General features: G+C 42.2%; 1 protein-coding gene across 3 annotated transcripts in view; it reads right to left on the reverse strand.

Annotated features, from left to right (window-relative positions):
• The window catches only part of ZNF608 (zinc finger protein 608), a 99,868-nt gene that overhangs the window by 59,155 nt on the left and 14,939 nt on the right, over positions 1–25,774 (reverse strand). The gene's annotated exons all lie outside the window — the stretch shown is intronic.

The raw sequence follows: 25,774 nt of genomic DNA on the forward strand, positions 1-25,774 counted from the left end.
GAGTTGGAATCCATCTCAACCTTTAAGAACCCTTGGCAAGTTGCTTGATCTGTCTGGGACTCAGTGGCTTCATCTGTAAAATGTAAATATATACTTGGCTGCTAAGGTGACTACTACCTGAGATCATTCAAACAACATTAGCCCAGTGCCCAGTACGGAATAGCCCTCAATAAATAAAAGCTATTGCCACTGTCAATATGATTATTATTATTACAAATATACTTGAGACCTGAACTGAAAACAATAGGTGGTTCGGCCCTTTAAAGCCAAATGCTAGGATTTGCTACGTTCAAAGGCAACTCAAGAGAGGCAGTTATAAGTACCTTTCTGGAGGGAAGTACCCTAAAATAGTCATCATCAGATATTCCATTTCAACATTGGTGGGGAATTATTAGTCAAATAATACCAATAAATGGAATAAAAGAGCAGAAGAGAGAACTGGCCGGTTTTAGCGATGGTTCCTTTGTCAAAGCTCTTTTCTGTTATCTTGACGGGACACTGATGTAACCTGCTAGAGCCCAAAAGAGGAAAGCAGGAAAGCAGCCAAGCAGCCATCTCCAGTGGAAAAAAAAAAAAAGAAAGACCCATAAGTCTAACAGCTGGTGGTGGCAGCCTGTCAAACTGAGGAAAGTTAATGTCAAGAACAGACGCGCGGCAGTCTCTCACTGTTATTTTTGCATGATTATTCCCAGGTGTTGGTGCACGCTGAGCAGTAGCCTGGCTATTTATCACTCGAGAGAGCCTAAGAGTATGGGAGTAGGGGAGCAGAGAGGAGAGGGGGAGGCGGGGAAGAAGAGGTTATTTACACAGATAGCGGCACTTAGGGTGTGCAATCAGAGGACTGGGGGAAAAAAAATCTGCAGAGAGATTCTGGCAATATTTTCTCTGTTCACCTTATTTCAAGAGCTTCCTGAGTGCCGATGAGCAAGGAAGCCTGCAAAGCTGGAGCGTGAGTGGCAGCAGCTTTGCATCACGCGGGCACGGACTGTGGCAGCCGGTGATGGGTTTCCAGGACCCACAAACTGACAGCAAGTGAGGAGGGGTCGGCAGGGCAGGGCTGGGGGGGCTCCAGGCACTCCCGCTCCGCTCAGACCCAACAAAGGGACAGTCAGGTGGCTCTGCTGCGGGGAGGGCTAGCGCTGCCAGGCAGAGGGGAAGGAAGTTCACAGCCTGGAGATGGGCAAGCCTCAAGGAAAGATTCCCTCCCACACCCCGGGGCGGGTCTGAACCCCCATTGGGGAGCCTGCCCAGGTTTCTTCCATCTGTTGCCACAAATCTCCATGCTCATCTTGCTCTTAACCCCTCAATCCTGGGATTCTCAGGTCGCCAACAACCAGAGTGGGAGCGGTGTTTTATTATTTTGCTCAGAGTCAATATTTTTACCTTCTATGAGCGCGCCAGGGCACAATTACTTAATGCTCACATTTTCTCCATATCCTGGTATTTGGCTGTTTTATGAGATTGCCCACAGTCACCTCTTTAATTTAAAAAGCATTAGACAGAGACTGCACTTCGTGTAGGGGAAATCACAGCTCTTTAAAGGTGACCACTGGCGCAGTCTATCACTTTGCATTTTAACTACCCTTTCTGCCTGACATCACTGCTTCATGAGTAGAGCAAGGGAAGCTTAAAAAATGGTTTCCTTAAGCACCGATTTTTTCCCCAAAATGATTCGTCAAGGGTAAATTTCCATCCCTGTCGGACACAACTGCAACAATTGTATTTCTGTCATTCCTAAGTCTATCTTTCCTACATGCAGTGGAGGCTTTTCCTTCTAGAACCGTGATCAGGGCAACGCATGCTCTACAACTTGCTGCCACACAACAGGGGCAAACTCTTACTAAGGGCCGACTGTGCACCAGGCCCCCATATGTTTTCTATCTCCTTTGACACTCATTATGTCCCCATTTTATAGAAGCAGAAATTGAACATTGCCGGAGGACGGGCAACTTACCCAAAGAGCTGAAATTCAAGGCCAAACCTCTCTGATTTCAAAGTCCATGGGCTTTCTTGTAAAACCACTAATGACATCAGTAGCTACAGTTTAACACATATAACACAGGAGGGATTATACTGTGCATTCTCCCATTCAGTCCTCACAGGCTATGACTGAAAGTACTTTACAGATGAGGAATAAGAAACTTAAACTTAAAAGGTCACTTAGGGTCAGTGGCTGAGCCAGAATTTGAACCCACATTGGTCAAACGGCAAAAGAAACTCTTCTCAATGTAAAAGAGAACACAAGATGTTTGAAACCTACCTCCCTGGGTAATTTCTGACCCTTTTCTGCATGTTAGGAGGCACGCATCTGATCACTTTTCTCAACACCTAGTTCAGAATGGTGCATCTCGTTGTGTCCAAGCAAACAAATACTGCCATCCCTCGAGAAACCTCGACTAAAACCCTCGCGGAAACCAAAGCTCAGGCTTTGTTTTGTTTTGCTTTTAAACATCTTTATTGGAGTATAATTGCTTTCCAATGGTGTGTTAGTTTCTGCTGTATAACAAAATGCATCAGCCATACATATACATATATCCCCATAACTCCTCCCTCTTGTGTCTCCCTCCCACCCTCCCTATCCCACCCCTCTAGGTGGTCACAAAGCACCCAGCTGATCTCCCTGTGCTATGCGGCTGCTTCAGGTTTTGTTTTGCTGTTGTTATTCTTTTAAATCATCCGACTCCAAAAGCAACAGCTATGTACAATGACTGGGAATCATACCATTATTTTCATTTTCTCATCCCCGGGTATAAAGACCAGAGACCGCCCCAAATAAAGAGCCAAAGTACTTTTTAGCTGTTCAAGTGCTTTTAAAAGCTTCTCCGTTGAACGGGTAGGGCTCAGCCGGGGGCTGAAACAGGGCTCTGGCCCCAAGGCCAGTTGGGGCCAAGACGGATGCTTTCTTTTCCAACCAGGACCCCAGCCACGCTGAAATCGCAGAATGCCAACCCAGGGTCTCTGTGGCGCTGCTTGGGGGTGGTGGTCAAGGGAAGGTCGCCGACTGTTAGCGTGTCACTCCAGAAGTGACTCCATATGTGTAGGTCACAAGGCAGAGGCACACACGGGCCAGCCACAGCTGTAAAATACATTTTAAACCACAGTGACGATCCTTAACTTCATACTCTAGCCATGACAATTTTTCAAAGCAAAAGAGAAGGTACTGGGCTTCCCTGGTGGCGCAGTGGTTGAGAATCTGCCTGCCAATGCAGGGAACACGGGTTCGAGCCCTGGTCTGGGAAGATCCCACATGCCGCGGAGCAACTAGGCCCGTGAGCCACAACTACTGAGCCTGCGCGTCTGGAGCCTGTGCTCCGCAACAAGAGAGGCCACGATAGTGAGAGGCCCCCGACCCGCGATGAAGAGTGGCCCCCGCTTGCCGCAACTAGAGAAAGCCCTCGCATAGAAACGAAGACCCAACACAGCCAAAAATAAATAAATAAATAAATAAATAAAAGTCTGTCTTCTTGGATTAATCCTTTTCACAAGTCTCTTTACTTTGTATAAAGTTAAACTCCTGAAGAGTTCCACACAAATCCCATTTCTTTCAATTAGATCTGGCCCCCAATCCTAACAGTGAAACATTTAAAAAAGGTGGCCCAGAGGTAAAACTCTGAATTTTTAACTCTGCATTTTGCTTCACGTGAGTGCACCTGTATCAGCAAGCAAATCAATTTCAAAATCCCTGACTACTGGGTATCTTCATAGATACTGGCCATCAATGCACTGCCTGTCTTTGCATGACCCCAATTTCCCCTTGAAATTAGGGAAAGGTTGGAGGCCTATCATCCTCAACCATCTCTGGACACAGATATGATTTAAAGAAGGGAAAAAGGAAGGGAAAAGAAGGAAAGAAAAGGCTGTTTGGGGAAAAAAAGAAAAATCACCTTATTCCTAATCTTCTCAACTAACAGCACTTCTTTTCTTTATAGTAGAGAATCTCACCACCTAAAAGGAGTATTTTCAACGAATATTTTAGACATTTAAATTATAGACACAATACATGCTGGTCATAACAAGTTCAAACAAGGAAGTGCCTGAGTCACACCTTATGGGAACTAAGATGGCACTTTGGAAAGGGTCAAAGCCCCACTTTCCACAGCAGGGCGGGCCAACCACGGAAGGAGGCAGTTGTGACATCTTGCCCAACATACTATCTTGGTACCATTCCCTCCCTGCAAAACCTAAACGCTGCTCACATAAATTCAGGTCTAAGATGCTCAGTCAGCATCAACGTCTTATCCCTCATCCTTCCATAACTTCCAAACACTGATTCAAAACAGCCATCACTCTCTTAATGCAAGCTTTGAAATTTTAATTTCATATCAAATCAAACAACTCAGTAAAGCTCTCTATAGTTCATCACAGAGATGGACGATTACAGAACGAAAGAAAATCACGAAGCTCCCCCAGCCACCTCCATACCTGTCTTCAAGGACACCCTGGAGACACTCACATTCATTCTTTTTTTTTTTTTTTAACCTTTTTTGGGTTTTTTTCGTTTTTTTTTTACGTTCATTCTTATTTCAGCTCTACCGAAAGGCAAGAGTGGGCTTTCTCATCTGATTTTATAAACTAAGAAAACTAAAGTCTTAAGAGGTAAGTTACCTCGCAAGGTCAGGAGCAAAACAAGAGACCACAGGCTATTCCAGTGAAGGCTGCCATGCTCTCTACCAAGCTTTGTACCATTACTTAAACTTTTAAAGTTCTCTTCTCACAGAACCCTCCCAAACCCCGACAAAAAAGCTGCCCACAGGCCCAGAATTCTGTTTTCCCTCCTGAGAACAGAGGGAAAAGTCAGACTTTAAAAGTCAACAGGTCATTCTCCAGGGAGATCCTCTCTTCTAACAGTTTCTTATGCATCCTTCTAGAAATTTAATCCGTATAAAAAAATGAAGGGCAATGGGGAGGGATCGATTTTCATTTTATAGCCTTCTGTGCTTGCATGAATTTTAACATGAATATGTACTATTTTCATAATTCTTTTAAAAACTAGTTTTTAATAAAATGATGCTAAGCCATTCCACTTTAGAATAAAAGGAAACAAATGCTAATGCAGAAGGGAGAAGGCACGTGATTAAGACTATTTCAACTCCTTGTGCAGAGGTCCTGAAATCAACAAGCCAACGTGTTACTGCATGGGACTTAGTGTGTGTGATGGGAGATGGTGTATTGACCCTGTGTCCTCCTCCTTACAAGGGCTGCTGATTAAAGCCCCCTCACCATTGGGGAAGTCGTTCCCTCATCTTGGTGGCCAGGTGCCACCACGTACCAAGCATTGCTCCGTGAGCCCTAGAGGGCCCTGAGGACGCTGGGGAGACCAACGGTGACCGCAGAGCAGTGCAGGGTCTGGGCTGCGGTGGTCAGTCAGGCCCAGGGCACTGTGGGAGCACCAAGGGGTGGGACAGGGAGTGTTCAAGGCGGATCTGAAGGAATTGCAGGACTGAGCCTGGGGAAGGGCGGGAGGTGTGGGCAGAGCTGAGCCATGTTGGACGGCACAGTCAGTTAAGGGGCTTAGGGGGTCAGGAAAAAGATGGAACATTAAGGATGGAGAAACAGACAGCTCGTGAAGAGCCCAGGTCAGGATAAGAATTTGGGGGGTGACTGCCAAGTTAGCAGAGAGCGGTGAGCCTATGACAGCGGGGGCATGGGAGGATGGATGGTTTCTGTGGTAAAAAGGAAGCTGTGTGAGGGGGTTGAAACTGGAGGAAAGGAGGACAGTTAGGAAGCTACTAGAGTCACCCACGGAAGAGGGTGCAGCCGCGGTGAGGGTCGGAGGAGAGGCCATGCTCTGCAAGGTGGGGAAGTGGGGAGGCTCGAGGACCAGGTCCAGGTTTCTGTTTCAGGGGCTCAGGGCGTCGTTCCCTGGGATGGGGAGGATGGGCGGAGGGTGGTGGGGCGATGTCGATCACACGGATGGACAGAACGGTGTGGAGCTCAAGAGAAGGATCTAGACCAGAGAGGAGTCACTGGCAGAGAGAAAGTGGTGAAGCCAGCAGAGAGGACGAGATGGCTCAGGGGAAATGTGAAAAGTACGAAGAGAAGGGCCAGAACCCTGCAGGCCCCAACACTGATGGGGCAGAAAGAGAGGAGGCGGCGTGTCTGTTGAGGTCACAGCAAACCAGGGGAGAGCTGAGTCTCCAAAACCAAAGAAGAGAGGGTCCAAGGTCACCATAGTCTGGGAGGTCTGGTGGCCGACACCACAGAGCAGTCAAGGGGAGACAGCGCCCACCCTTGGGGAGCTGGCTTGGGCCCCGCCCCCCCATCCACCAGAAGAGCAAGACTGCTAGCTTTTCAATAGCAAGCCCTTAAATTCACCCTAACAGCCGCTGGCAGCCCCCCAGTGTGGGCCCTATACCTCTCTGGAACCTTCTGTTTCAATCCAGGTGAAGAAATAATGACTCAGCACCATGACTGCAGATCAGATGACTTGATCTGCGAGAACCCAGACTTCATCCCCAAATGCCAGCTCCTGCCGCCATCTTTTTGTGTCACTGGCAGCCAAGATGATGATGAGACCTTCACTTCAGGAGGCTGTATCACGAAACCGGTGGGCGTTCTGAATATGCTTTTTCAGACTGCCCCCACCTGATCCTGCCCTTCCCAAAACGATGTCCTGAAGGGTCCAAGGCACCTCCCCTTGAGAATCAGTGCCAGACCCGAAATAGAGATAAACTCACTCGCCTTCCCTTCTATCTTCCTACTCTGGTACCTTTAAAAACATGTGCCCTCGTTCCCTACATTCCTGCGCCCAGCCTGCAAGTCCCAGTTCCCCCACTGTGAACACCCTGCCTTTCCAGTCTCCGGGCAATGATCCTTTACAGAGGAAGAATATCAGGAGCGGTGTACCCTGCTTGGGATGTCTTTAGTCCACAGTCTAGTTCAAGGGGCAGCAAACAAAGGCCACTGGGCCAAATCCGGCCCACTGCCAATTTTTTGTACCGCTCACAAGCTAAGCATGTTTTTTACAAATGAAATGTTACAATCAATTTAATGATAACAACCACTAACTCTGAACCCATATGAAGTGAAATGTTATCACCCCCCCCATAAAAAGAGAATTCCATTCTTCTCATTAGTAGACCTGTATTACAAACAAATTGTACTCAATGACTATCATTAGATTTTAATTTTCATCAATTAAAAAAAATCTGTAGAGACTGTTTCCTTCCCTCATCATGTAAGGACCTACATATTATCCATGATTTTGCATCTGGGCCCACATGGTTAAAACAGGTACTATGCGCCCTTTACAGAAAAAGTTTGCTGGCCCCTGCTCTAGGTTAATGGGAAATGTTGGTCCTTTCAATAGCTCACTTAGGTTCACCGGTGGACTCCAATGAATGTTACCAGGGAGAGGGAAAAGGGATGAGATGGGGGGTGCTGGAAAAGAGCAGGAAGGAAGGGAAAAAGGGAAGCAGGAAGAAGTATAGGAATAAGGAGTAAGCACATAGATTCATTTCTGAATGAGGGAAAAAGAAAACAAGATTTTAATATACTACTATGCTTAGCTTTCCCATCAAAAATCAGGAGTCATAACCCACAAAAGAGACGCAGGAGGTATACTTCAATTCTAACTTAAGCAGTCATGACTTTAAAAACTCAATAAATATTTATTGATCATCTCTTTATTATAACAGCTTGGCACTAACATAACGATAACCAAGACAGCCAAGATCCCTCCCTGCACAGAGCTTACACACAAGTCAAGTTTTTCTAAATAACAACACTGTTGATAAATTATACCTCTCTATTCCAGTAGAGGAATCTTAAGCATCCTGTGTAACTGCAACGTGTTTTTGGTCACATTTTTTTTTTTTTTTTAAACTAATAGCTACTTTATTTATTTATTTATTTATTTATTTATAGCTGTGTTGGGTCTTCGTTTCGTGCGAGGGCTTTCTCCAGTTGCGGCAAGCGGGGGCCACGCTTCATCGTGGTGCGGGGGCCACTCTTCATTGCGGTGCGCGGGCCTCTCACCATCGTGGCCCCTCCCGCTGCGGGGCACAGGCTCCAGACGCGCAGGCTCAGTAGTTGTGGCTCACGGGCCCAGTTGCTCCGTGGCATGTGGGATCTTCCCAGACCAGGGCTCGAACCCGTGTCCCCTGCATTGGCAGGCAGATTCTCAACCACTGCGCCACCAGGGAAGCCCTTGGTCACATTTTTAATCTTGAAAACCAGGATATTTTATCTTAATTTTCTCTTAAGCCAGTGAATGAAATGAAATTATGGTTCTCAAACACATTTGGTTGGGAGCTAGAAATGAATCAAGCGATCCCAAAAACTTGGGTTCTTTCATCCAGAAGTCTAGTCATAAATGGAACAACTAGGACCATCAGTTCCAGAAGCCGCTTCTCACAGAGTATCATGATGGACAGGTCAACATCTCATGCCAAGCATCCCACTAACGCTTCTGAACTGAGTAAGAGCGTGTGTGTCACAAATAAGTCTCTGTGTTTGACTCTCAGATCATTTACGTACTAGCTGCATCATCTTACAATTTCACTTAACTCTGCTAAGCCTCAGTTTCCTTACCTATAAAGTGGGGATCGCAGTGTATAATGTTACCAACTTGTAATTAATGTAATGTACACACGAAATGAGATCACCCAAATCAAGCCCTTATCATCTCCATCCTGTAGTAAGCGCTCAGACAACATGAGTGGCCCCTGTCATCCACACACAGTTTCCACCAAAACCACAAAAGCAATGTTTTCAGAACTTATTCAATGTGTCACATGGCTAAACCAACACATTAAAAACCTGCTCCTATGGTCTCTGGAAACCAGAGGAAGGTTTTTCAAATGAAATGAAAAACTTCAAAATATCTGGAGATAAATCTATAGTCAAACATTTACAGATACTTAGAATCAGGTATATGATTTGATTTGATTGGGGAGGAACAATGATTTTTCCTTTTCCAGAAACTGGTGTCCTGGGAGGAATCTTAAGTCTAATAATGAAATCAGGATTAGCGTCCACAAAATGGCATTAAGAATGCTTGCCTTAGCTATTTCATAGGGGTACTTCAAGAATCAAACTAAACTGAAAACGGTCTCAAAAGAAAGCACAAATATAAATTTTAAAAAGTATACTATCACACTCACTAATGCAGTTTAGTTACTCTCTGGTGTCGAAAAGGAATGAAGGCTACCAGGGGGCGGGAGACAGGGTCACACTTTCTTAGCATCCGTATTTCCAGAATATTTAATTTTACCATGTGTCTTATTTCAGGATACATTTTAGATGGCTACAACAAATCACTAAGACTAATTTTTAGGGGCAATTCACTCAATCTCATACCTACCAAAGAATACCTACTCTAAATCCTGTTCACATAGAACCATAGGAGATCGGCTCCAAAATAAACAGGTAGTCACACTTTTTAGTGGATATATAACCAATGAATAAGAAATTCTTGTATGATGTATCCCCCAAAACAAAGCAAATGATGGAGGACATATTCTATACACTAATACCAAACTATAAGCACCCTGTGGGCGATGGAACTTTCCATATTTACATTAAAATGTATATTTCTAGTACTCTATCCCTTAATAGCACAGTAAATTCCAGTCAGTTGCTAAACACCTGCAAAGAGAGTTAGCATTAGACTAAGCTAAATTTAAATCTAGTTGATTTGAATTATGATTTAAATCATCAGTCAAGAAGAACTGGTATCTTTTTAAAATTAAAAAGCGCATACTTATTTTTGCCATAATGGTAATAAGCTTCATAAAACTCACAGATAATATACATATACTCCTTTTTAAAAAAACTATTTAAATATGGTATAAAAAATATTTAAAATATTCCAATTATTTTTATTTTTAATATTAACATACAGCTCTTACATATGCATACATATTTTATATGCTCAAAAAGACTCAATACCTCTTAATAGATTTTTTTGTATTTTACAGCTACATTAGAAACTCTAATACTATTCCTTTATACATCAAAACTAAATGAAGCCTCCATTTACATCACTGAAAGACTATCTTCTCTAAGTTAATCATGAATTTTTCCCACAGAGCATTAAAATCTAATAGTCATAACCAAAATAATTTAAATTGTTTTGTTTAATTTTTTTTAAAGGGCATTTCCATAAAATAAATAATCAACAAGGACCTACTGTATAGCACAGGAAACGCTACTCAATACTCTGTAATAACCTATAAGGGAAAAAAATCTGAAAAAGAATAGATATATGTATATGTATAACCAAATCACTTTGTTGTACACCTGCAACTAACACAACATTGTAAATCAACTATACTCCAATATAAAATAAAGATTAAAAAAATAAAAAGGGCATTTTCTTCAACGGCAAATCATTTTAAGATAAGCAGCTTTTTAATCATCTTTATTCTTCAATGCTAACACTTATCAAAAGTGAGGACTCAAGAAACTAAACTCAAGAAAACTGTTTTATGCACGTAAAATATCAAATAGTATATAAAAAGCACATCTATCAAGCAGTTGTTTTAACCAACAACTTTAAATATCTTTAATAATAACTGAAGCACTTTGATATCTTATGTGACTTCTATTTTGTTTTGTTTTAGTGGAGTGGGCTGGGGGAATTTGTTTAGGGTAGGTTTGGTATTAAGTGTTCTTCAGGCCTTCTTATATTCTAGAACTCTGGTAACTCCTTAAACTCTAACAATTTATTAACAAAACCTCTCCTCCTGGGACTTCCCTGGTGGCGCAGTGGTTAAGAATCCACCTGCTAATGCAGGGGACACGGGTTCGAGCCCTGATCTGGGAAGATCCCACATGCCGCGGAGCAACTAAGCCCGTGTGCCACAACTACTGAGCCTGCGCTCTAGAGCCCATGTTCCTCAACAAGAAAAGCCACCGCAATGAGAAGCCCACACACCTCAACAGAGTAGCCCCCGCTTGCAGCAAATAGAGAAAGCCCGTGCGCAGCAACAAAGACCCAACGCAGCCAAAAATTAATTAACTAATTAAAAAAACTCTCCTCCCGATCTTTGCCATATAATTTTATTCTGAATAAAAATTGTACAGTTTGATAAAATATTTAACCTCTGACACACGTTAAACCAACATAACTGTCTCTTAAAAGCAATGTGGTTTTAAAAACCAGTTTTTAAAAAGCCAGTTCTTAAAATCACAAATAATTATAAATACTCCTTTGAAATCTAATATTTGATCTCAAAATTTAAGTGAAGATTAATTAACTAATGTTAGCAAAAAAATTTTAAGGGGCTCTGGAATAACACAGCCCCCAAGGATATGTAAAACTACGGGAGAAATTAGTCTTCCTTTTTTTTTTTTTTTTTTTTTAGTTTTATAGATGAGGAAAGTTAGCTCAAGGACACAGGAGTTTATAGCAGAACAAAGGCCCAAGACTCAGCAGAGGTTCCCAATCTAAGCCCCTTGTGCGTATGCAACTTGGTTTCACCTCTGCAGAGCCCAGGGTTCTGGGCAGAGAGGGGACTCTGGGTGTGTGTTGGGCCAGTGAAGTGTTGCCATATGGGCAGTGAAGGAGGACAACAGATATGATTTCTGTGGCTGTTACCTCTTCCTCTAGTAAAAGCTTCTTGCTTTCTCCTGCCCTTGTACAGAACGCAGTCATACTGCAAGGCATGGGGTCAACACACACTGTGACTGCACAGTGACAATGCAATCTCACAGCTCTAGATGGCCGACCCCCGCCATGTCACAATCTGAACAGAGATGCACATTCTGAGGACTTCCTCCCCAGTGGCCTCTTCCCTTCTTCCAGAGTGCCACGGCTCCAACAGGCATGGTCCCACTCCATTCCCCTAGGTGTGAGTACCTAAGGCAAGAACACAACCTGGGACCCCAACCTGTACATCTTCCCACTGACAGCAGGTTATCTTTCTCTGCCTATCATTCTCCAAGGGCCTGGTTAGAGGAACAAACACATTCTCTTTCTCATGCGTTAGAAAGTCTAATATTTTGTCAAACAGAAATGAAAAATAAACCTAATCTAAGCTGTCATAGAATTGTGAGATGCCTCTGGCAGTTCTATCAAAGTATGAAGACACGTCGGGATGCTTTGAAGAAATGAAACTGCAGTTTATCAAGTGTGATTTATAAGCAACACTGATGTAGCTGGTAGATAACACTGCTGTCTAATCATTAGTAGTCAGACAACAGCCATGTGAACACATCAATTATGGGCCACTGCCAAAAGCCCTTGAGATCCTGGAGATTAACAGCCAATCCTCTGTTTTACAAGCTCACATCAAAAAGAATATTAATAAGAGGAGGGGCAATGTGAGAGCTTGTCAGAGTAATTCAGCCACTAAAACAAGGCACTTTTTTCCCTTCTCCTCTCTGTTGAATTGGCCCAAGGAAGTAGCTGGCATCAGCTACAAAGTGCAAAGCTGCCAATTTCTTGGGAAATGTTTTTCACTAACATATGGGAACTTGTAAGGGTCTGTAAAACAGCTATTTCGTGAAGAAAGACAGGCAAGCCTTCATATCCCTTTTTTAAGTACTGGAATGAAACAAATGGGGTCACTGTGGAATTAGTGAATTATTTTTAAATTATTAACAGTATGCATGGAGAAGTATCCATTGACTTTGTCTCTACCCAATCAGAAATTTTGTAAAACCTCACATTATTCTTCTACTTCCACCAGCCAACAAAATTTAATTAACTAAGAGAAACAACTAGTACTACCCTGCACATTAATGAGCTTCTTCAAATCAACATGGTTCAGACCAAAGTAGGACAAAAATCAAAATGTGTGGTCTCTAAGTACTTAAATTCCTTCTTTCCAGCTATCTTAGGAAGAGAGATATAAACCCCACTGATATTTCTGCAGTTAGAATTAAGTCAGCTCTCACAACCCACACATAGAAAGCATTTGCAAAAATATGTCACAGGCACAGCATTGATTTCATTTATATTTCTTTTAACATACGCACCAGTGAGGACTGCTACATCTTTGTAAATGATCAGGTTAAACCAAACAGCTGGCAACTAAGGGTTTAGTGGGGTTCCAGCAGGCTCCCTAATATATGAACATAAGCTACACTACAAAATGCATGGCCTGGGTTTCCCCTGCCACTGAGAGATCTGTTTGCATTTTTATTTGTAAAACACTCTATATTTACAGAGTGTTTTCCTAATATTTCATTTGCTGCTTATCATTTCAAAATCAGCATGGGGTGGTAGGAAAAATCATTAGGGGAGAAAAAAGAAGTATGGGGTCCCTGTACTTCTTAGGAGTCAAGCTATTTGGCCCCTAAGTAAGTTACTTAATTCAAGGGCTTGCTGACAAGCAATTGTTAAATCAAAGATTCTTTACCTGGGGTTCAAAGACTTCGTGGAGTCTGAGAAACCGTGTTATTACAGAAGCCAAGGTTTATGTTTGCACATAGGTGCACTTTCTTCTTTTTTTTTTCCCGGAGAGAGCATCCACAGATGCTCAATAAAATCATGACCTAGAATAGTCTTAAGAAGCATGGACCTAGTGCAAAGTCAAGGGCAAGAGCCATCCTTCTTTTTCATTATAGTGCATCCTCAATACATGTTTGCTCAAGTAAAGGCACTGCATTAGTTTCTTCACCTATAAAACCAGAACAGTAACATGTTCTCTGACGACCTTCGAAGGGTGTCATAAAAACCTACAGGATATGGCTTTAGAAGTACTTAAACATACTTGAAGGTGTTAATAAATTCAACAAACATTCCTTGGGCAGCCAGATGCTAGGTGCTGTACAAAGACTAATAATTATTGAGTGCATTTTTGATATTAGAAAGGAAATAGCCTTCTGAGTAAATAATGCACCTGGGAAACTTACTTGGGGGGGTAGGGGGGTGTCCTCAGAAAAAGAAACTATTCCCCGGCTTTGTTGATGCTGTATTAGAAGCTCACTCCAAAAGATGTTACAGTTTTCAGTTATGGGCATCAACTTTTTTTTCACCTGTGATTATGAGATTTCTTTTCTCTAGCAGTTTTCCAGCCAAAGCTCTCTTATTGTCAGAAACTCTAGAATTCGTAGTAACTAACCACAACCGTGCCCTGGCCACCTAACACAGCAACACTGGAAGAGAAGAAAAAGTCTTTCACAAGAAACACATAGTTTCAATCTATTAAATGTATATTTGCAAGTGCATTTATTTTGAAAAATATATTTTAATAACATGTTGAGTTTAATAGGTAACTTCAAGGTAAAAATCAAACCACTGTTCTATTTAACAACAGTTATGACTATGAATGACATATAACTATAATCAATGAATATACACCAAAGCTGTCAGAACAGGCTGTGCTCCAAGTTCTTAGACAAATTTCACCAAAGATAAAGGGGCCAAATTCATCCCTGAGTTCCTAAGATCTTATTACACTCCAAACTCCGGAAGTGGCTTTTTTTTTTTTTCCCGAAGTTAGATTGTTAACTCAGTTTAAACAATTTTCCTAAGGTCATGCCTAAACTGTAAGCTATAATAGTCACTTCTCTCTCAGTTGAATAATGACTTTTTTTTTTAGGAGTAGCCTTCCATTTTTGCCCCGAGGGTCTTGCAGGTGACAAAGAAATCATCAGACAAAAATCTGCCAACAAACAGGATGCCCCAGCAATCTGTTATTCTGACACAGCATAACTCTTCCGGGTAAAGCATCTTTATCTTTATTCTTTAAAATTCAACAGACACGCTCTAGCAGACCCAGGCAAGCCGGTGCGATATAACCGATTATATACAGATGATGGTGCTTTAGAGAATTAAAAATGCCGCATAAATGCAGGGTATACCAAAATCCAGATAATTCCCAGCAACGTTTTTGCCTATGATCTCTGCATGGAAGAAAGATAGAAGACGTGGACCCTGTGGAGCCTGGCTCAAGGCCCTCCTCTCTCTACAACCCTACTAAGAGAGAAGCCAGGTCAGCAAGTAGTTACCAAGCGTTTCCTAGAATCAGGCACAGTGCTAGATGCTGAGGAGATCAAAGTAAGTAAGGTGGAACCCGTGCCCTCCAAGGTCTCAGGTTGGCAGGGGAAACAGAAGAGGTAGAAGTCAAATACACGTCTCCAGTATAGCAACTAGGAGTGGGGAGAATTACAACTCCTTTTGGAACTAAAAGGACACTCAGAAAACACAGTCCAAGAAGAAACTAGGCCCAAGGTCATAAAAGAAGACAGCGCCAAAGCATCAAGTGGGACCCAGTCTCTCAATCCCCAGTTCCTGAGCTTCTCCCCTGGATCATGACCCAGGCAGGAATCAGAGTAAAGGACCTGCTACAGAGAACAGTCTACCTGAAGGCCGCATGGGGCCAACATCAGTAGGGCTCACTGGCTATGCTCTGCTACGAGGGCACGACAGCAACCTGGCAATTTTCTGAAGCCCAGCTGACCAGGAGAGATGACCTACTCAAAGTGCATGCTTCATACACTCTCAAAACATGTGAGGCAGTTTACTCCTGCCCAAACCAAATGGTTAACTAAGCAAGGCCATGGTCATCTTTACTACGTAAGTAGTTCATTGTGTAGGCATGCCTTTGCTCTAGGAGTCTAAGAAACACTAGCAAGGGTGTTTACCAGGCTCTAAATATTCCTAGGGCTGGAACTGCAAATCATGAGTCCTTCCTGCTCTACCAAAAAGACGTCTTCAAATGAGCGATCTGAAGCTTTTTCTAAATGCACCCAAAGCCTCCTCCCCCCACTAAATGGGTAGGGGACCTGGGACAGGGTATTTGGGGAAAGGAAAAAAATTAAGCACTCTTCAGGTGATCCAGACATACAGCTCTGACTAAGAAACAATGTTTTTGATTCAAGGGTTCAAGGATTTTGGATACTGGATCAAATATTATTTACATTGAAATATAAACCCCAAAAGCCAGTAAGATGAAAATCATGTTCACCTTCGAGTTGAAAACTATAAGGATTGCCAATTACCATCAAAACAGTACAAGAAAAAAAAGTTTTAATAATCTTGCAGAAAGATCTTTCTCCACCAGTACAAAAACCAGAAGCCATAAAAGGAAATGAATTATAAACCTAACCACACAATTTAAGATATTTACACAGGGGGAAAAAAAACTAGCATAAACAGAATCAAAAGACAAACGAAGAGATGGGAAAAAAAAAATTGTAACCACAAGAAAAAATATTTGTAAAACATGAAAAAAAGTATATTTAACTAATATACACTCAACTACTTTAAAATCAATAAGAAATGACCAACAACTCATTAGAAAATTACTCAGAGGTTATAAACTCTCAATATGTAGAAGATACAATGGCTTGTAAACATAAAAAGTACAAATTTTTAAAAAGGACTACTATCTATCACAGGTTAAAGCCAAAAAATCAGAATTCACAGCATTAAATCGTACAAATACACGCATTTCATGTTCCATTGTTGGTGGGAATACACCTGATGAAATCAAGTTGGGGGACAATCTTGAAATGCATTCAAAATGAGATTCACCAGAGCGTTCTGTAACTAGAAAAAAAGACTAGAAAACACCTAAATGCTATTAGCAGAGGATCAGTTAAATAAATTATGGAATCAAAGATAGAAAGGGAACATATAATATCTAAGACATAGAGTTATGTGAAGAGAGCAAGGTGCAGATCTGTTTCTTTACTATGCTCTGATCTGTATAAGGAGACAAGATATATAAATATACATGCTTGAACATATGGAGACTATTTCAAGAAAGACATACAAAACTGTTCAAAGTAGTTGACCCTGGGGAGTAAGTCTAAAGGGGAAGTAAAATCTACTTTCCAGGGCTTCCCTCGTGGCGCAGTGGTTGAGAATCTGCCTGCTAATGCAGGGGACACGGGTTCGAGCCCTGGTCTGGGAAGATCCCACATGCCGCGGAGCAACTGGGCCCGTGAGCCACAACTACTGAGCCTGCGCGTCTGGAGCCTGTGCCCCGCAACGGGAGGGGCCGCGATAGTGAAAGGCCCGCGCACCGCGATGAAGAGCGGTCCCCGCACCGCGATGAAGAGTGGCCCCCACTTGCCGCAACTAGAGAAAGCCCTCGCACGAACCGAGGACCCAACACAGCCAAAAATAAATAAATAAATAAATAAAGTAGCTATAAAATTTTTAAAAAAGAAAAAAAAAATCTACTTTCCATTATATAATATTTGCATACAGCTTAACAATTTATGTACTGCTTTTTAAACTTCAGGTCAAATTTAAAGTATTTTAATAAATACAACTAGTTTCTTAGGGCCCTAGATCAGTCTCCAAAGTAGGAGGCATGTTAAACCCGAGGGAGCATACAAGAACTCCAATGGGATGCAAGAAAAAAAAATTAGAATTTATACTATGACTTCATCATTTTAAATTTTTGTTGTTAGTAATTTTAGTAATGATCACCTATTTCATACAATAGTGTGTGTGTGTGTATACACACAACTAGAGACATCCGGTAAACATTCGCTCTGGCGAAAGTAACAGTCCCTTTTTAATGTCTGAGGCAGGTGCCATTTTGTCCATTCTCTGGGGAAAAAAATTTGACACTTATGATCTTGCACCTGAAATCAGCTGATAAAATCACACGAGATAACACCCACCCCCCATCTCCCTTAACCACTTAGAAACTAGAATGAAATCAAAAGACTCGAGGAAGTTAAGCTTAGGGTAGATCCCCACACACTGAGATCCTTGTGTGGCCTAAGCCACAGCCTGGCCCGCCCCTGCTCGAAACTCCCCATCCCTCCCAGTCTCTGAGTCTTACTTAGCTCTTCATGGATCCCTGGAGCCTGGCCTGATGCTGCCACTTGAACTTCACCTCCTTGCCCCCTCCCCCACCCCTCCCTCTGCTCCAGCAACCCTGGTGTCTCCTGCAACACACCAAACACACTCCCTGCTCCAGGCTCCTTCACAGGCTGTCCCCTTGGTCTAAAAAGTTCTCTCCCCAGGGAGTCACATGGCTCCTCCTCACTGGCTATCACATCCCTACTCAAATGTAAACAAATACTCAACTCTCCTTTTCCACATCCCTCTCTACCTCCTCCTGCTTGATCTTCCCTTACAGCACTTAACACCAAGCAAAATATCTTTATTTGTCCCAAATAAACTAGAATATAAGCGTCGTGAGAGCAGAGACTTTGTTGCCGACTGTATCTCCAGGACCCAGGCTGTGCTTGCCATTTAATCTGTGTTCAAAAAATATGTGCTGCGTGAAGAAATGAACAAAGGAATGGATGAAAGAATAAACTGAGACCTGCATGGACACCTCCCCTTTCTAATATTTCTACTGTCAGAACACAAAGCTCTCTCCACCCCTCACCCAGGACCACTTGTGTTAAGGTCGATCACCAACAACAGTCATCCTTCCAAAGTCAGGAGTCAATTCTGAGTCTCATCTTAATCTGACTTCTTGGCATCCTTTAACACATCTTCTTGCATCACGATTCCACTGCTTGCTAGAATTTCTGCACTTGCTTTCCAGAAACACCAGACTGGCTTGGTTATCTTCCTCCTCAGTGAATGCAGTGCTGGCTCCTTCAATGCTCCGTGGCTCAGCCCTGAGCCCCCGTCTTCTCCAGCTATACTTTCTAAGTGACGTCTTCCAGCCCCATGACTTTAAAGCCCACCTGCATTCCCACTTCTTCCAATCAATGCCTCTAGCACTGGCCATCCAATTTGAGCGTCATTACCTGGCAGCTATGAGGTATATCAAAAGTGTGTCCCAATTCTTGATTGCACCCACCCCCAAATCCTGAATGTTATCCTTAATTCTCATCCTCTCACCACTCCCTAGCCAAGTCCTGTCCTCATTACCTTAGACGATGGGAACACTTCTCACCACCTCCATGAAGAAGTCTATCCTCTCTCACCGGGACGAATGAAAAAGTCTTACTGACTCATTTCCCTATTTCTCTCTATAGTCATTTCTCCACACAGCAGTCAAGGGCAACTTTTTAGAAACAAACCAAATCATGTCACTCCCTTGCTCAAAACTGCATAAAGGTGTCTCATCATATTCAAACTAAAATCCAAACTCTTTACCATGGTCTACAAGGCCCTCCATGATCTGACTTGAGCCTAACTCCCAATCCAATACAACATGGTCTGCCCAGAACACAGTCCGTGTGTATTATCTGGTGGATTTAACAGCATGCGCAGTCAACCAAGAGAAAGACTAGGAAGTGTGTCCAGAAACAAAAAAAAAAAAGGGAAATATCCAACCAATCGTGAGAACAGGCTTTGATATCCCTCAAGTCAGCCCAATTCTTTCTCTCCCATCTCAAGTTCATACTTGACACAGCCCTCTACCCTGCAACTGGGCTTCAAAACCATACCTACATCAGACCCTGCCCCACACTCATCTCTTACACCCCATTCCTCGCGTCGAGGTCTTAAAGAAATATCAAGAGAAGAGGTTCTCAACAAGTAGGCAATCTTCTACTCCGTTTTTTCCAATGAATCTCTTCTCCACTGTGTCCTAAGATGCGCCAGGGTTTCCAACAAAAAAAAAATACACAGCCGTGGGCTGTGTCAGCCCTAAAACCCTCTTCTTTCCCTAAGGCAAGGCCTCAGAGAAATTAGAGGCACCACGGCTTGCACAAACTGTGGGGAACTCTGGTGAGTTGACAGGTACACTGGTGAGTTTATTACCCATTATCTTTCTGACCTGTGTCCTTAGAATTCTAGTAGCCTTGACCTTGTACAGCTGCCCTCATAGCTCTTTTTCAGTTACGCACATTATTTCTATTATTTTTATTTCTCAAATCAAATTCATCAGGTAGAGTAGAAACGTGCAAAGAAAACACAAATTATATAAATGTACATATATATAAAAATATATTAACACGTATGGGAAATAGAAATTTGTGACATTTATACTACTATCAAGCCTGACTCTCCCCAATAAGTTAGAGTCAGTCAAGCCTGACTCTAACTTAATGGCAATACCAATCCCCAGGATTTCATGTGCCTATCAGGTCCCAATTTGAACCTCACTCCTTACAAAAGTCCCTTCCAATATCCACTATGAAATCAGGACAGAGGAAAAACAAAGCCACGTCAGACTGTGCTTCAACCTCATCACTTACACCTTGTCAGCTTCAAATGTTAAAAAACATCTACAGAAGAGGTTCTCTCCAAAATTCAGCTTTACAAAAAAATAAGCTTTGGGGGCAGAAGAGATGACCGCCCCCAAAGGTATGATGAAGACACCAGGGAAGCTCCCGGCCTCTCCTCCTACCAGAAAGTCCCGACATTTGAGCTCCATTCTCGGGCCTTTAAAAAGTCTACTCACAGTAGACGTTTAAGATGCCACCATCTTGGGCTTCGCTGGTGGCGCAGTGGTTGAGAGTCTGCCTGCTAATGCAGGGGACGCGGGTTCGAGCCCTGGTCTGGGAAGATCCCACATGCCGTGGAGCAACTGGGCCCGTGAGCCACAACTACTGAGCCTGCGCCTCTGGAGCCTGTGCTCCGCAACAAGAGAGGCCGCGACAGAGAGAGGCCCGCGCACCGCGATGAAGAGTGGCCCCCACTTGCCGCAGCTGGAGAAAGCCCTCGCACGGAAACGAAGACCCAACACAGCCAAAAATAAATAAATAAATAAATAAAATTAAAAAAAAAAAAGATGCCACCATCTTAAAATCACCTTAATCACTTATTCAATGGATTGCTGTAGGGCAAAGCTCTTGATAAACGGAGAACAATTAGGCTCTAAGCAGATGGGGAGATACCAGAAGGTAAAAGAAAGATATTCTTAAAAGTAACGTAAGCAAGGGGAGCAAAGCAAAGATTGTCTCTGCCTTGGGGTGGCTGGCTTTCCGTTTATCTTGCTCTCCCATGCTCCCGATAATAGCCTCGAAGATCTACACTTACTTCTCCTCAGGCAGCGCCTTCTCTTGGCCTGTATTACACAGGTTTTCCATAATCTGAAAATCATTAGCCCCACACAGCTGGCCTTCTATCTTCCTTACCGTGAAAGACAACCTCACGCTTGCTCCTTGTGCCATTTTTAAATGCTGAGGGCTCAATAATCAAATGTTAAAGCACTGGATACACAGTAAATAAAAACATACAAATTTAACTCATCTCTCTACACTTCCTGAATATTATGAAATCTGTGTGTGTGTGTATATATATATATATATATACACACACACACATATATATACGTACGCATGCATTATGTATTTGGGCATGTTTCCATTTGCTTGCCTCGTAGATCACTGTTCCATGAATCCCAGCCATTCTACTTGAACCAGTAGATCTTATCAATAGCCCCATGGTCTAACCTTCTCCTGCCCCTTGATAACTTTCTCTCCTTCCCCCTATCTCTCCTTTTAATTCCAGGTAGTACAAAGCAAGTCCACTCTAGAGCCCTATTAGCTTACCAACTTCAAAGCTAATTTATTGGTCCAAGATTTTAGGTCAGTGGTATCCCAACTACAATAAGAGAAGGGGACAATTTCTATCCTTTAAGCTCTGATCTGCATAGGAAGCAGCCAGAAGAAGGTCTTGAGCAACTTTAAAAGCAGCCGCTCAGATGACTGTACTCATGCTGGCACAAGAGCTGTTTAGAATAAATGATGCTGAAAAGGAGGCTGGTCCCTCCATAGCACTAATCATCAGCCCCTTTCTGCAAGCTTACTCCCTCTTTGAGTTTCACAGCTGCAGAACAGGCTGGCACAAGCCTCAGAGAGCACCACAGCGAGGGGCCACAGGCCAAGGCCTGGGCAAGAGTGGTATTTCCCGAACACTCGATGAGGTAATTGCCAACACTCTTCAACCAATAATAGAGGGTGACAGGAAAGTGGTATCTTCTTAACACGCTTGAGAGGAAACCTATTTTGAGCCCAGGAAAGGCCAAACACACAAATAGTAGGAAACACTTGAAAAAGAACATACTAAGTCATTAAACATTAAAAATCACTTCTCTTCTTGATCCTAGCTGTTCTTGCTGACTGCTATAAAAACTTCAAACTTTTCCTTGACTGTATATACAGATATATATATATATATATATATATGTGGGTGTGGGTGTGTGTTTTATAAATGTGTAATATACAAATATGCTATATTTAGTGACTTACTTCTCCTTCTCTTTTGTTGTTTAGTTGTTGTTTCCCGCACTCCCCCAAAGGGTACTTTGAAATCTTTCCAGTTTTTACAATTAAACCTAACCATCTGGACTAAAATCTTCACATTCACTAAATTAGTCACAGATTTTGTGGGTAAGCTGAGAAAGTAAATGCTATGCTCAGTGCTAGGATTTAAACCACATCTACCACAGCAAAACACTCTCTCTCCAATAATCTCTCCAATTATACACGCACATCCAGGCTCAAATAACATGGAGGCAACCAGACCACATCGCACAGAATATTTGTACAGTGAGTATTACTCTTCAGAGCCCTGAGTGAGTTACAAACAAGCCAAAATGAAATTCTTCAAAAACCCTGCAGAATTTATTTTACAGACAAAAGATAAATAGGTATATTTTTCCTCCACCATTAAACTTCCTACTACTACTAGTGTGTGCTGACAAGCTGCTCACCAAATTCAGAGGTAATTTAAAGAGAACTGTATCTACATGTTGAACACCAGTAAAAATGTGATTTGAATACACTGGGCATTTTCTAGATTTTTTCAAGTACGAAAGTCTACAAATCTCTTCAGATTTCAGTACATGTCAGGAAAGGAAAATTCAATGTGTTTAAGTTTTCAGCTGAAATCCAACAAGGGCAAGTGATTTTGTGTTATCAGCCAGTCACAGGTAAAGAGTTGTAGATGGTACAGAACTTCCATCAACCTAATACTGGACAGGAATACCTGCGGGAAGTAACTCCACAGCTGTACTAACGACTCCAGGTAAGTAGAAAACACTGGTTTTTACAAGGAGATAAGGTACATTAATTTATAGCAGGCTTATAGATTCTATGTTAGCCTTTCAAAGGAGACTTTACGCCTTTAATGTGAGCTAAAATAGAAAGGACCTGACTTTGGTGTAAGCAGGTTTATAAAAGTCATTTTCAGAGCATCTTAAAAAGGTTAGCATGTTTCCTTTCACATTTTATATGGACAACAAAAAACATCCAATTAAAATAGTATACAGAACAGGTTAGAGAGGAGGAATCAGACAAAAGAGAACCCTTGTTAATACGGCAGGAAGCTCAGCACCGCTTCCCCATTCTCTATGTACACGTGAACACAGACCAAACTCACTGAAATACAGGGTATGTTTAGGTGCTTTCTAAAACCCTCAGAAGCATTCACACTGTGGAGGCACTAACAATCTGGGGCGGTGGGGAGTTGGGGAACCTTTCTTTCCAAGGGGGATGAAAACTGCAAAGAGATTTCAATCTTGCAAAGCCTCTGGGCTGTCATAAATATTAACATGAGCTAGGGTTTTTTATCTTTGCACTTTTGTTTTGGTTTCCTAAGTAAACCTAGGTTGAGCACGTATCATCAGTCAAACTACACCCAAAGAAATCAAACTTAGGTGGGCCTTTGCGGGGATTTACCTCTTTGGTAAAACATGACTTTTAAAAAATGTATTTACACAAATTCAGTCTACTTAGTGACTATGACAGTGTTGAATTTTACGAGATTTAAAAGTTTGAAGTTTTATAGCACAGGGAACTATATTCAACATCCTGTGATAAACCATAATGGAAAAGAATGAGAAAGAATGTGTGTGTGTGTGTGTGTGTGTGTGTGTGTATATATCTGAGTCACTTTGCTATACAGCGGAAATTAACACAACATTGTAAATCAACTATACTTGAATAAAATAAATTTTTTTTTAAAGTTTGAAAAATTATGTTGGATGCTCACAGGAATAAAATCCAGTCTCCTTCTTCACTAACATAGAAAACGTTAATAGAAAAGCATCTAGAATGAACAACAGCACATTAAAAAGTCGCTAGTTTGACAAGGCTGAAAACATTTACACCTAAATCTTTACACCCTCTCTGCGCCCCCATTCCTATAATCCTCCTGTTACTCACCACCCACCAAAAGAAAGATTTGTAAAATGAAGCTATCAGCCATGATTTAGACTCGAAAATCAAGCCATTTCAAAAGGATCATACCAAAATAAAAGTACCAGAACTTAGTTAAGGAGAAAAACAAAACAAGATCATGTTAAGCCAATTTAACATATTTGAAAGTTCAATTTATCAAATGTGCATCAAGTAGCAAACAAGTAATTTTAATGTTACAGAAGGAATGGGCTTTTTCATGGCCAAACAGCATACAAAGACATCTCGTAGAAACAATACTTGTAAGTAACCAGAGTTATCATTAGGGTGACAGTTTATACACAAAAGAGCACTTTGAGATAAAGGGTTTCACTCCCAAGAAGATTAATGCAAAAATAAAAAACAGTGAATTGGGAAGTGTTCAAAATGACACTTCTAGAAAATAGCACTTTACTAGTGATCTAGTGATGTCCTCAAACCCTTTGTTCAAAAACGGAATAAAAGGACAACTACAGTGGGACTAAAAATGCCATGATTTCTGCTCTTCTATTGGAGGGAGGGAGGGAGGGAGGGGGGGAGGGACAAAAAGACAACCTGAAATTCTGGCTGCCAGGCAACAGCTCTTCCCCCCCAAAAAAAATTATATACCACTTCCCTGCCGTGGCTGGAGAGTTTCTCTCTATTCAGTACCATGGCCACTAACTAATGAAATAGTGGGGAATTTCTGTAAAGGGTCCCAATTATTCAAGAGAATGCATTGTCTAGGGCCGTTTTAACAAAGGCTCTCCACCAGCCACCCCCATTCCCACACACCTTCTTCCCACATTTTTACTCCCTACCTCTACCGCCACCATCACCAGTTCCCCTCATTTGAACAGGAAAATTCAGCGACTGCCAGTGTCCCCCTCTCAGGTGGAGGAACTTCAAGTCTTTAGCTTCCTGACCAGGCAGCAAAGAAATGACAACCTGCCTCCGCCTTCCTCCCCTCTCTCTTTAGAGCTTAAAAAGTACACTTGGCCAAGCAGTTCTCACCATTCAACAATTCATTCTTCTTTTGTGAAAAACAAGGGTAAAAACAGCTAAGCATGATCACAAAACATAACACCGGGCACTCAATTCCTATACCTTGATGCCTCATTCTTTTACCTCCTGGTCCATAGGATTTGGTGACTGAATAAATCTTAATCTGTAAACAAATGGTTTGCTCTACAATTAAACCATTCATTCTTTTTTTTTTTTTTTTTTAACTGCTTGGCGGCTACCCAACCCAGAGACTTCTAGGTCCTTCCACTATTTAGTGCTCCCAATGGTTAAAAGGCAATAAGCTCATTTGGAGTTTATAAAACTATGCACCATCAACAAAAGCACGTAATGTTTCCAAGACGCACGGTGGCTTCTACACACACAATGGGGAGCTGTGTGTAGTCTCCCCCAAAACAAAAATGCCCAGCACCAATTAAGCACCCTGGGGGCCCTTCAAAGCAGTTATGCTAAGTTGCAAATACAGCAAGATCCACTTGAACTCCAACTGTCTTGTGTGCTTTTCCTCCCAAGGTAGGGGAAAAGCTGGGGCAGACCGACCTCATTAAAGGGCAATTAGTGAACCCCAGGACTTGAGGGGCTAGCACAATCGTGCCCATTGTGAGCATTTCACTATGGGGCCACTCTTTTCTCTTTTTTTTTTTTTTTTTTTTTTTAAACCCAGGAGGTCTCTACAGTCTGAAAGGCCCACATTTTAAATTTTTAAGGATTTCAATCTCGCTATTTTTTCTACTAGCAGTCATAGAGTAAAAAGAAAGGAAGCAAAACAAAGAGCGTTCCTACTTCTTCTGTGGAATTCCAGCATAGCTGAAAGTTTTTTGATAAA

Source organism: Balaenoptera acutorostrata, chromosome 2 (genome assembly GCF_949987535.1).
Source record: "Balaenoptera acutorostrata chromosome 2, mBalAcu1.1, whole genome shotgun sequence".
In the NCBI taxonomy this organism is placed as follows: domain Eukaryota; kingdom Metazoa; phylum Chordata; class Mammalia; order Artiodactyla; family Balaenopteridae; genus Balaenoptera; species Balaenoptera acutorostrata.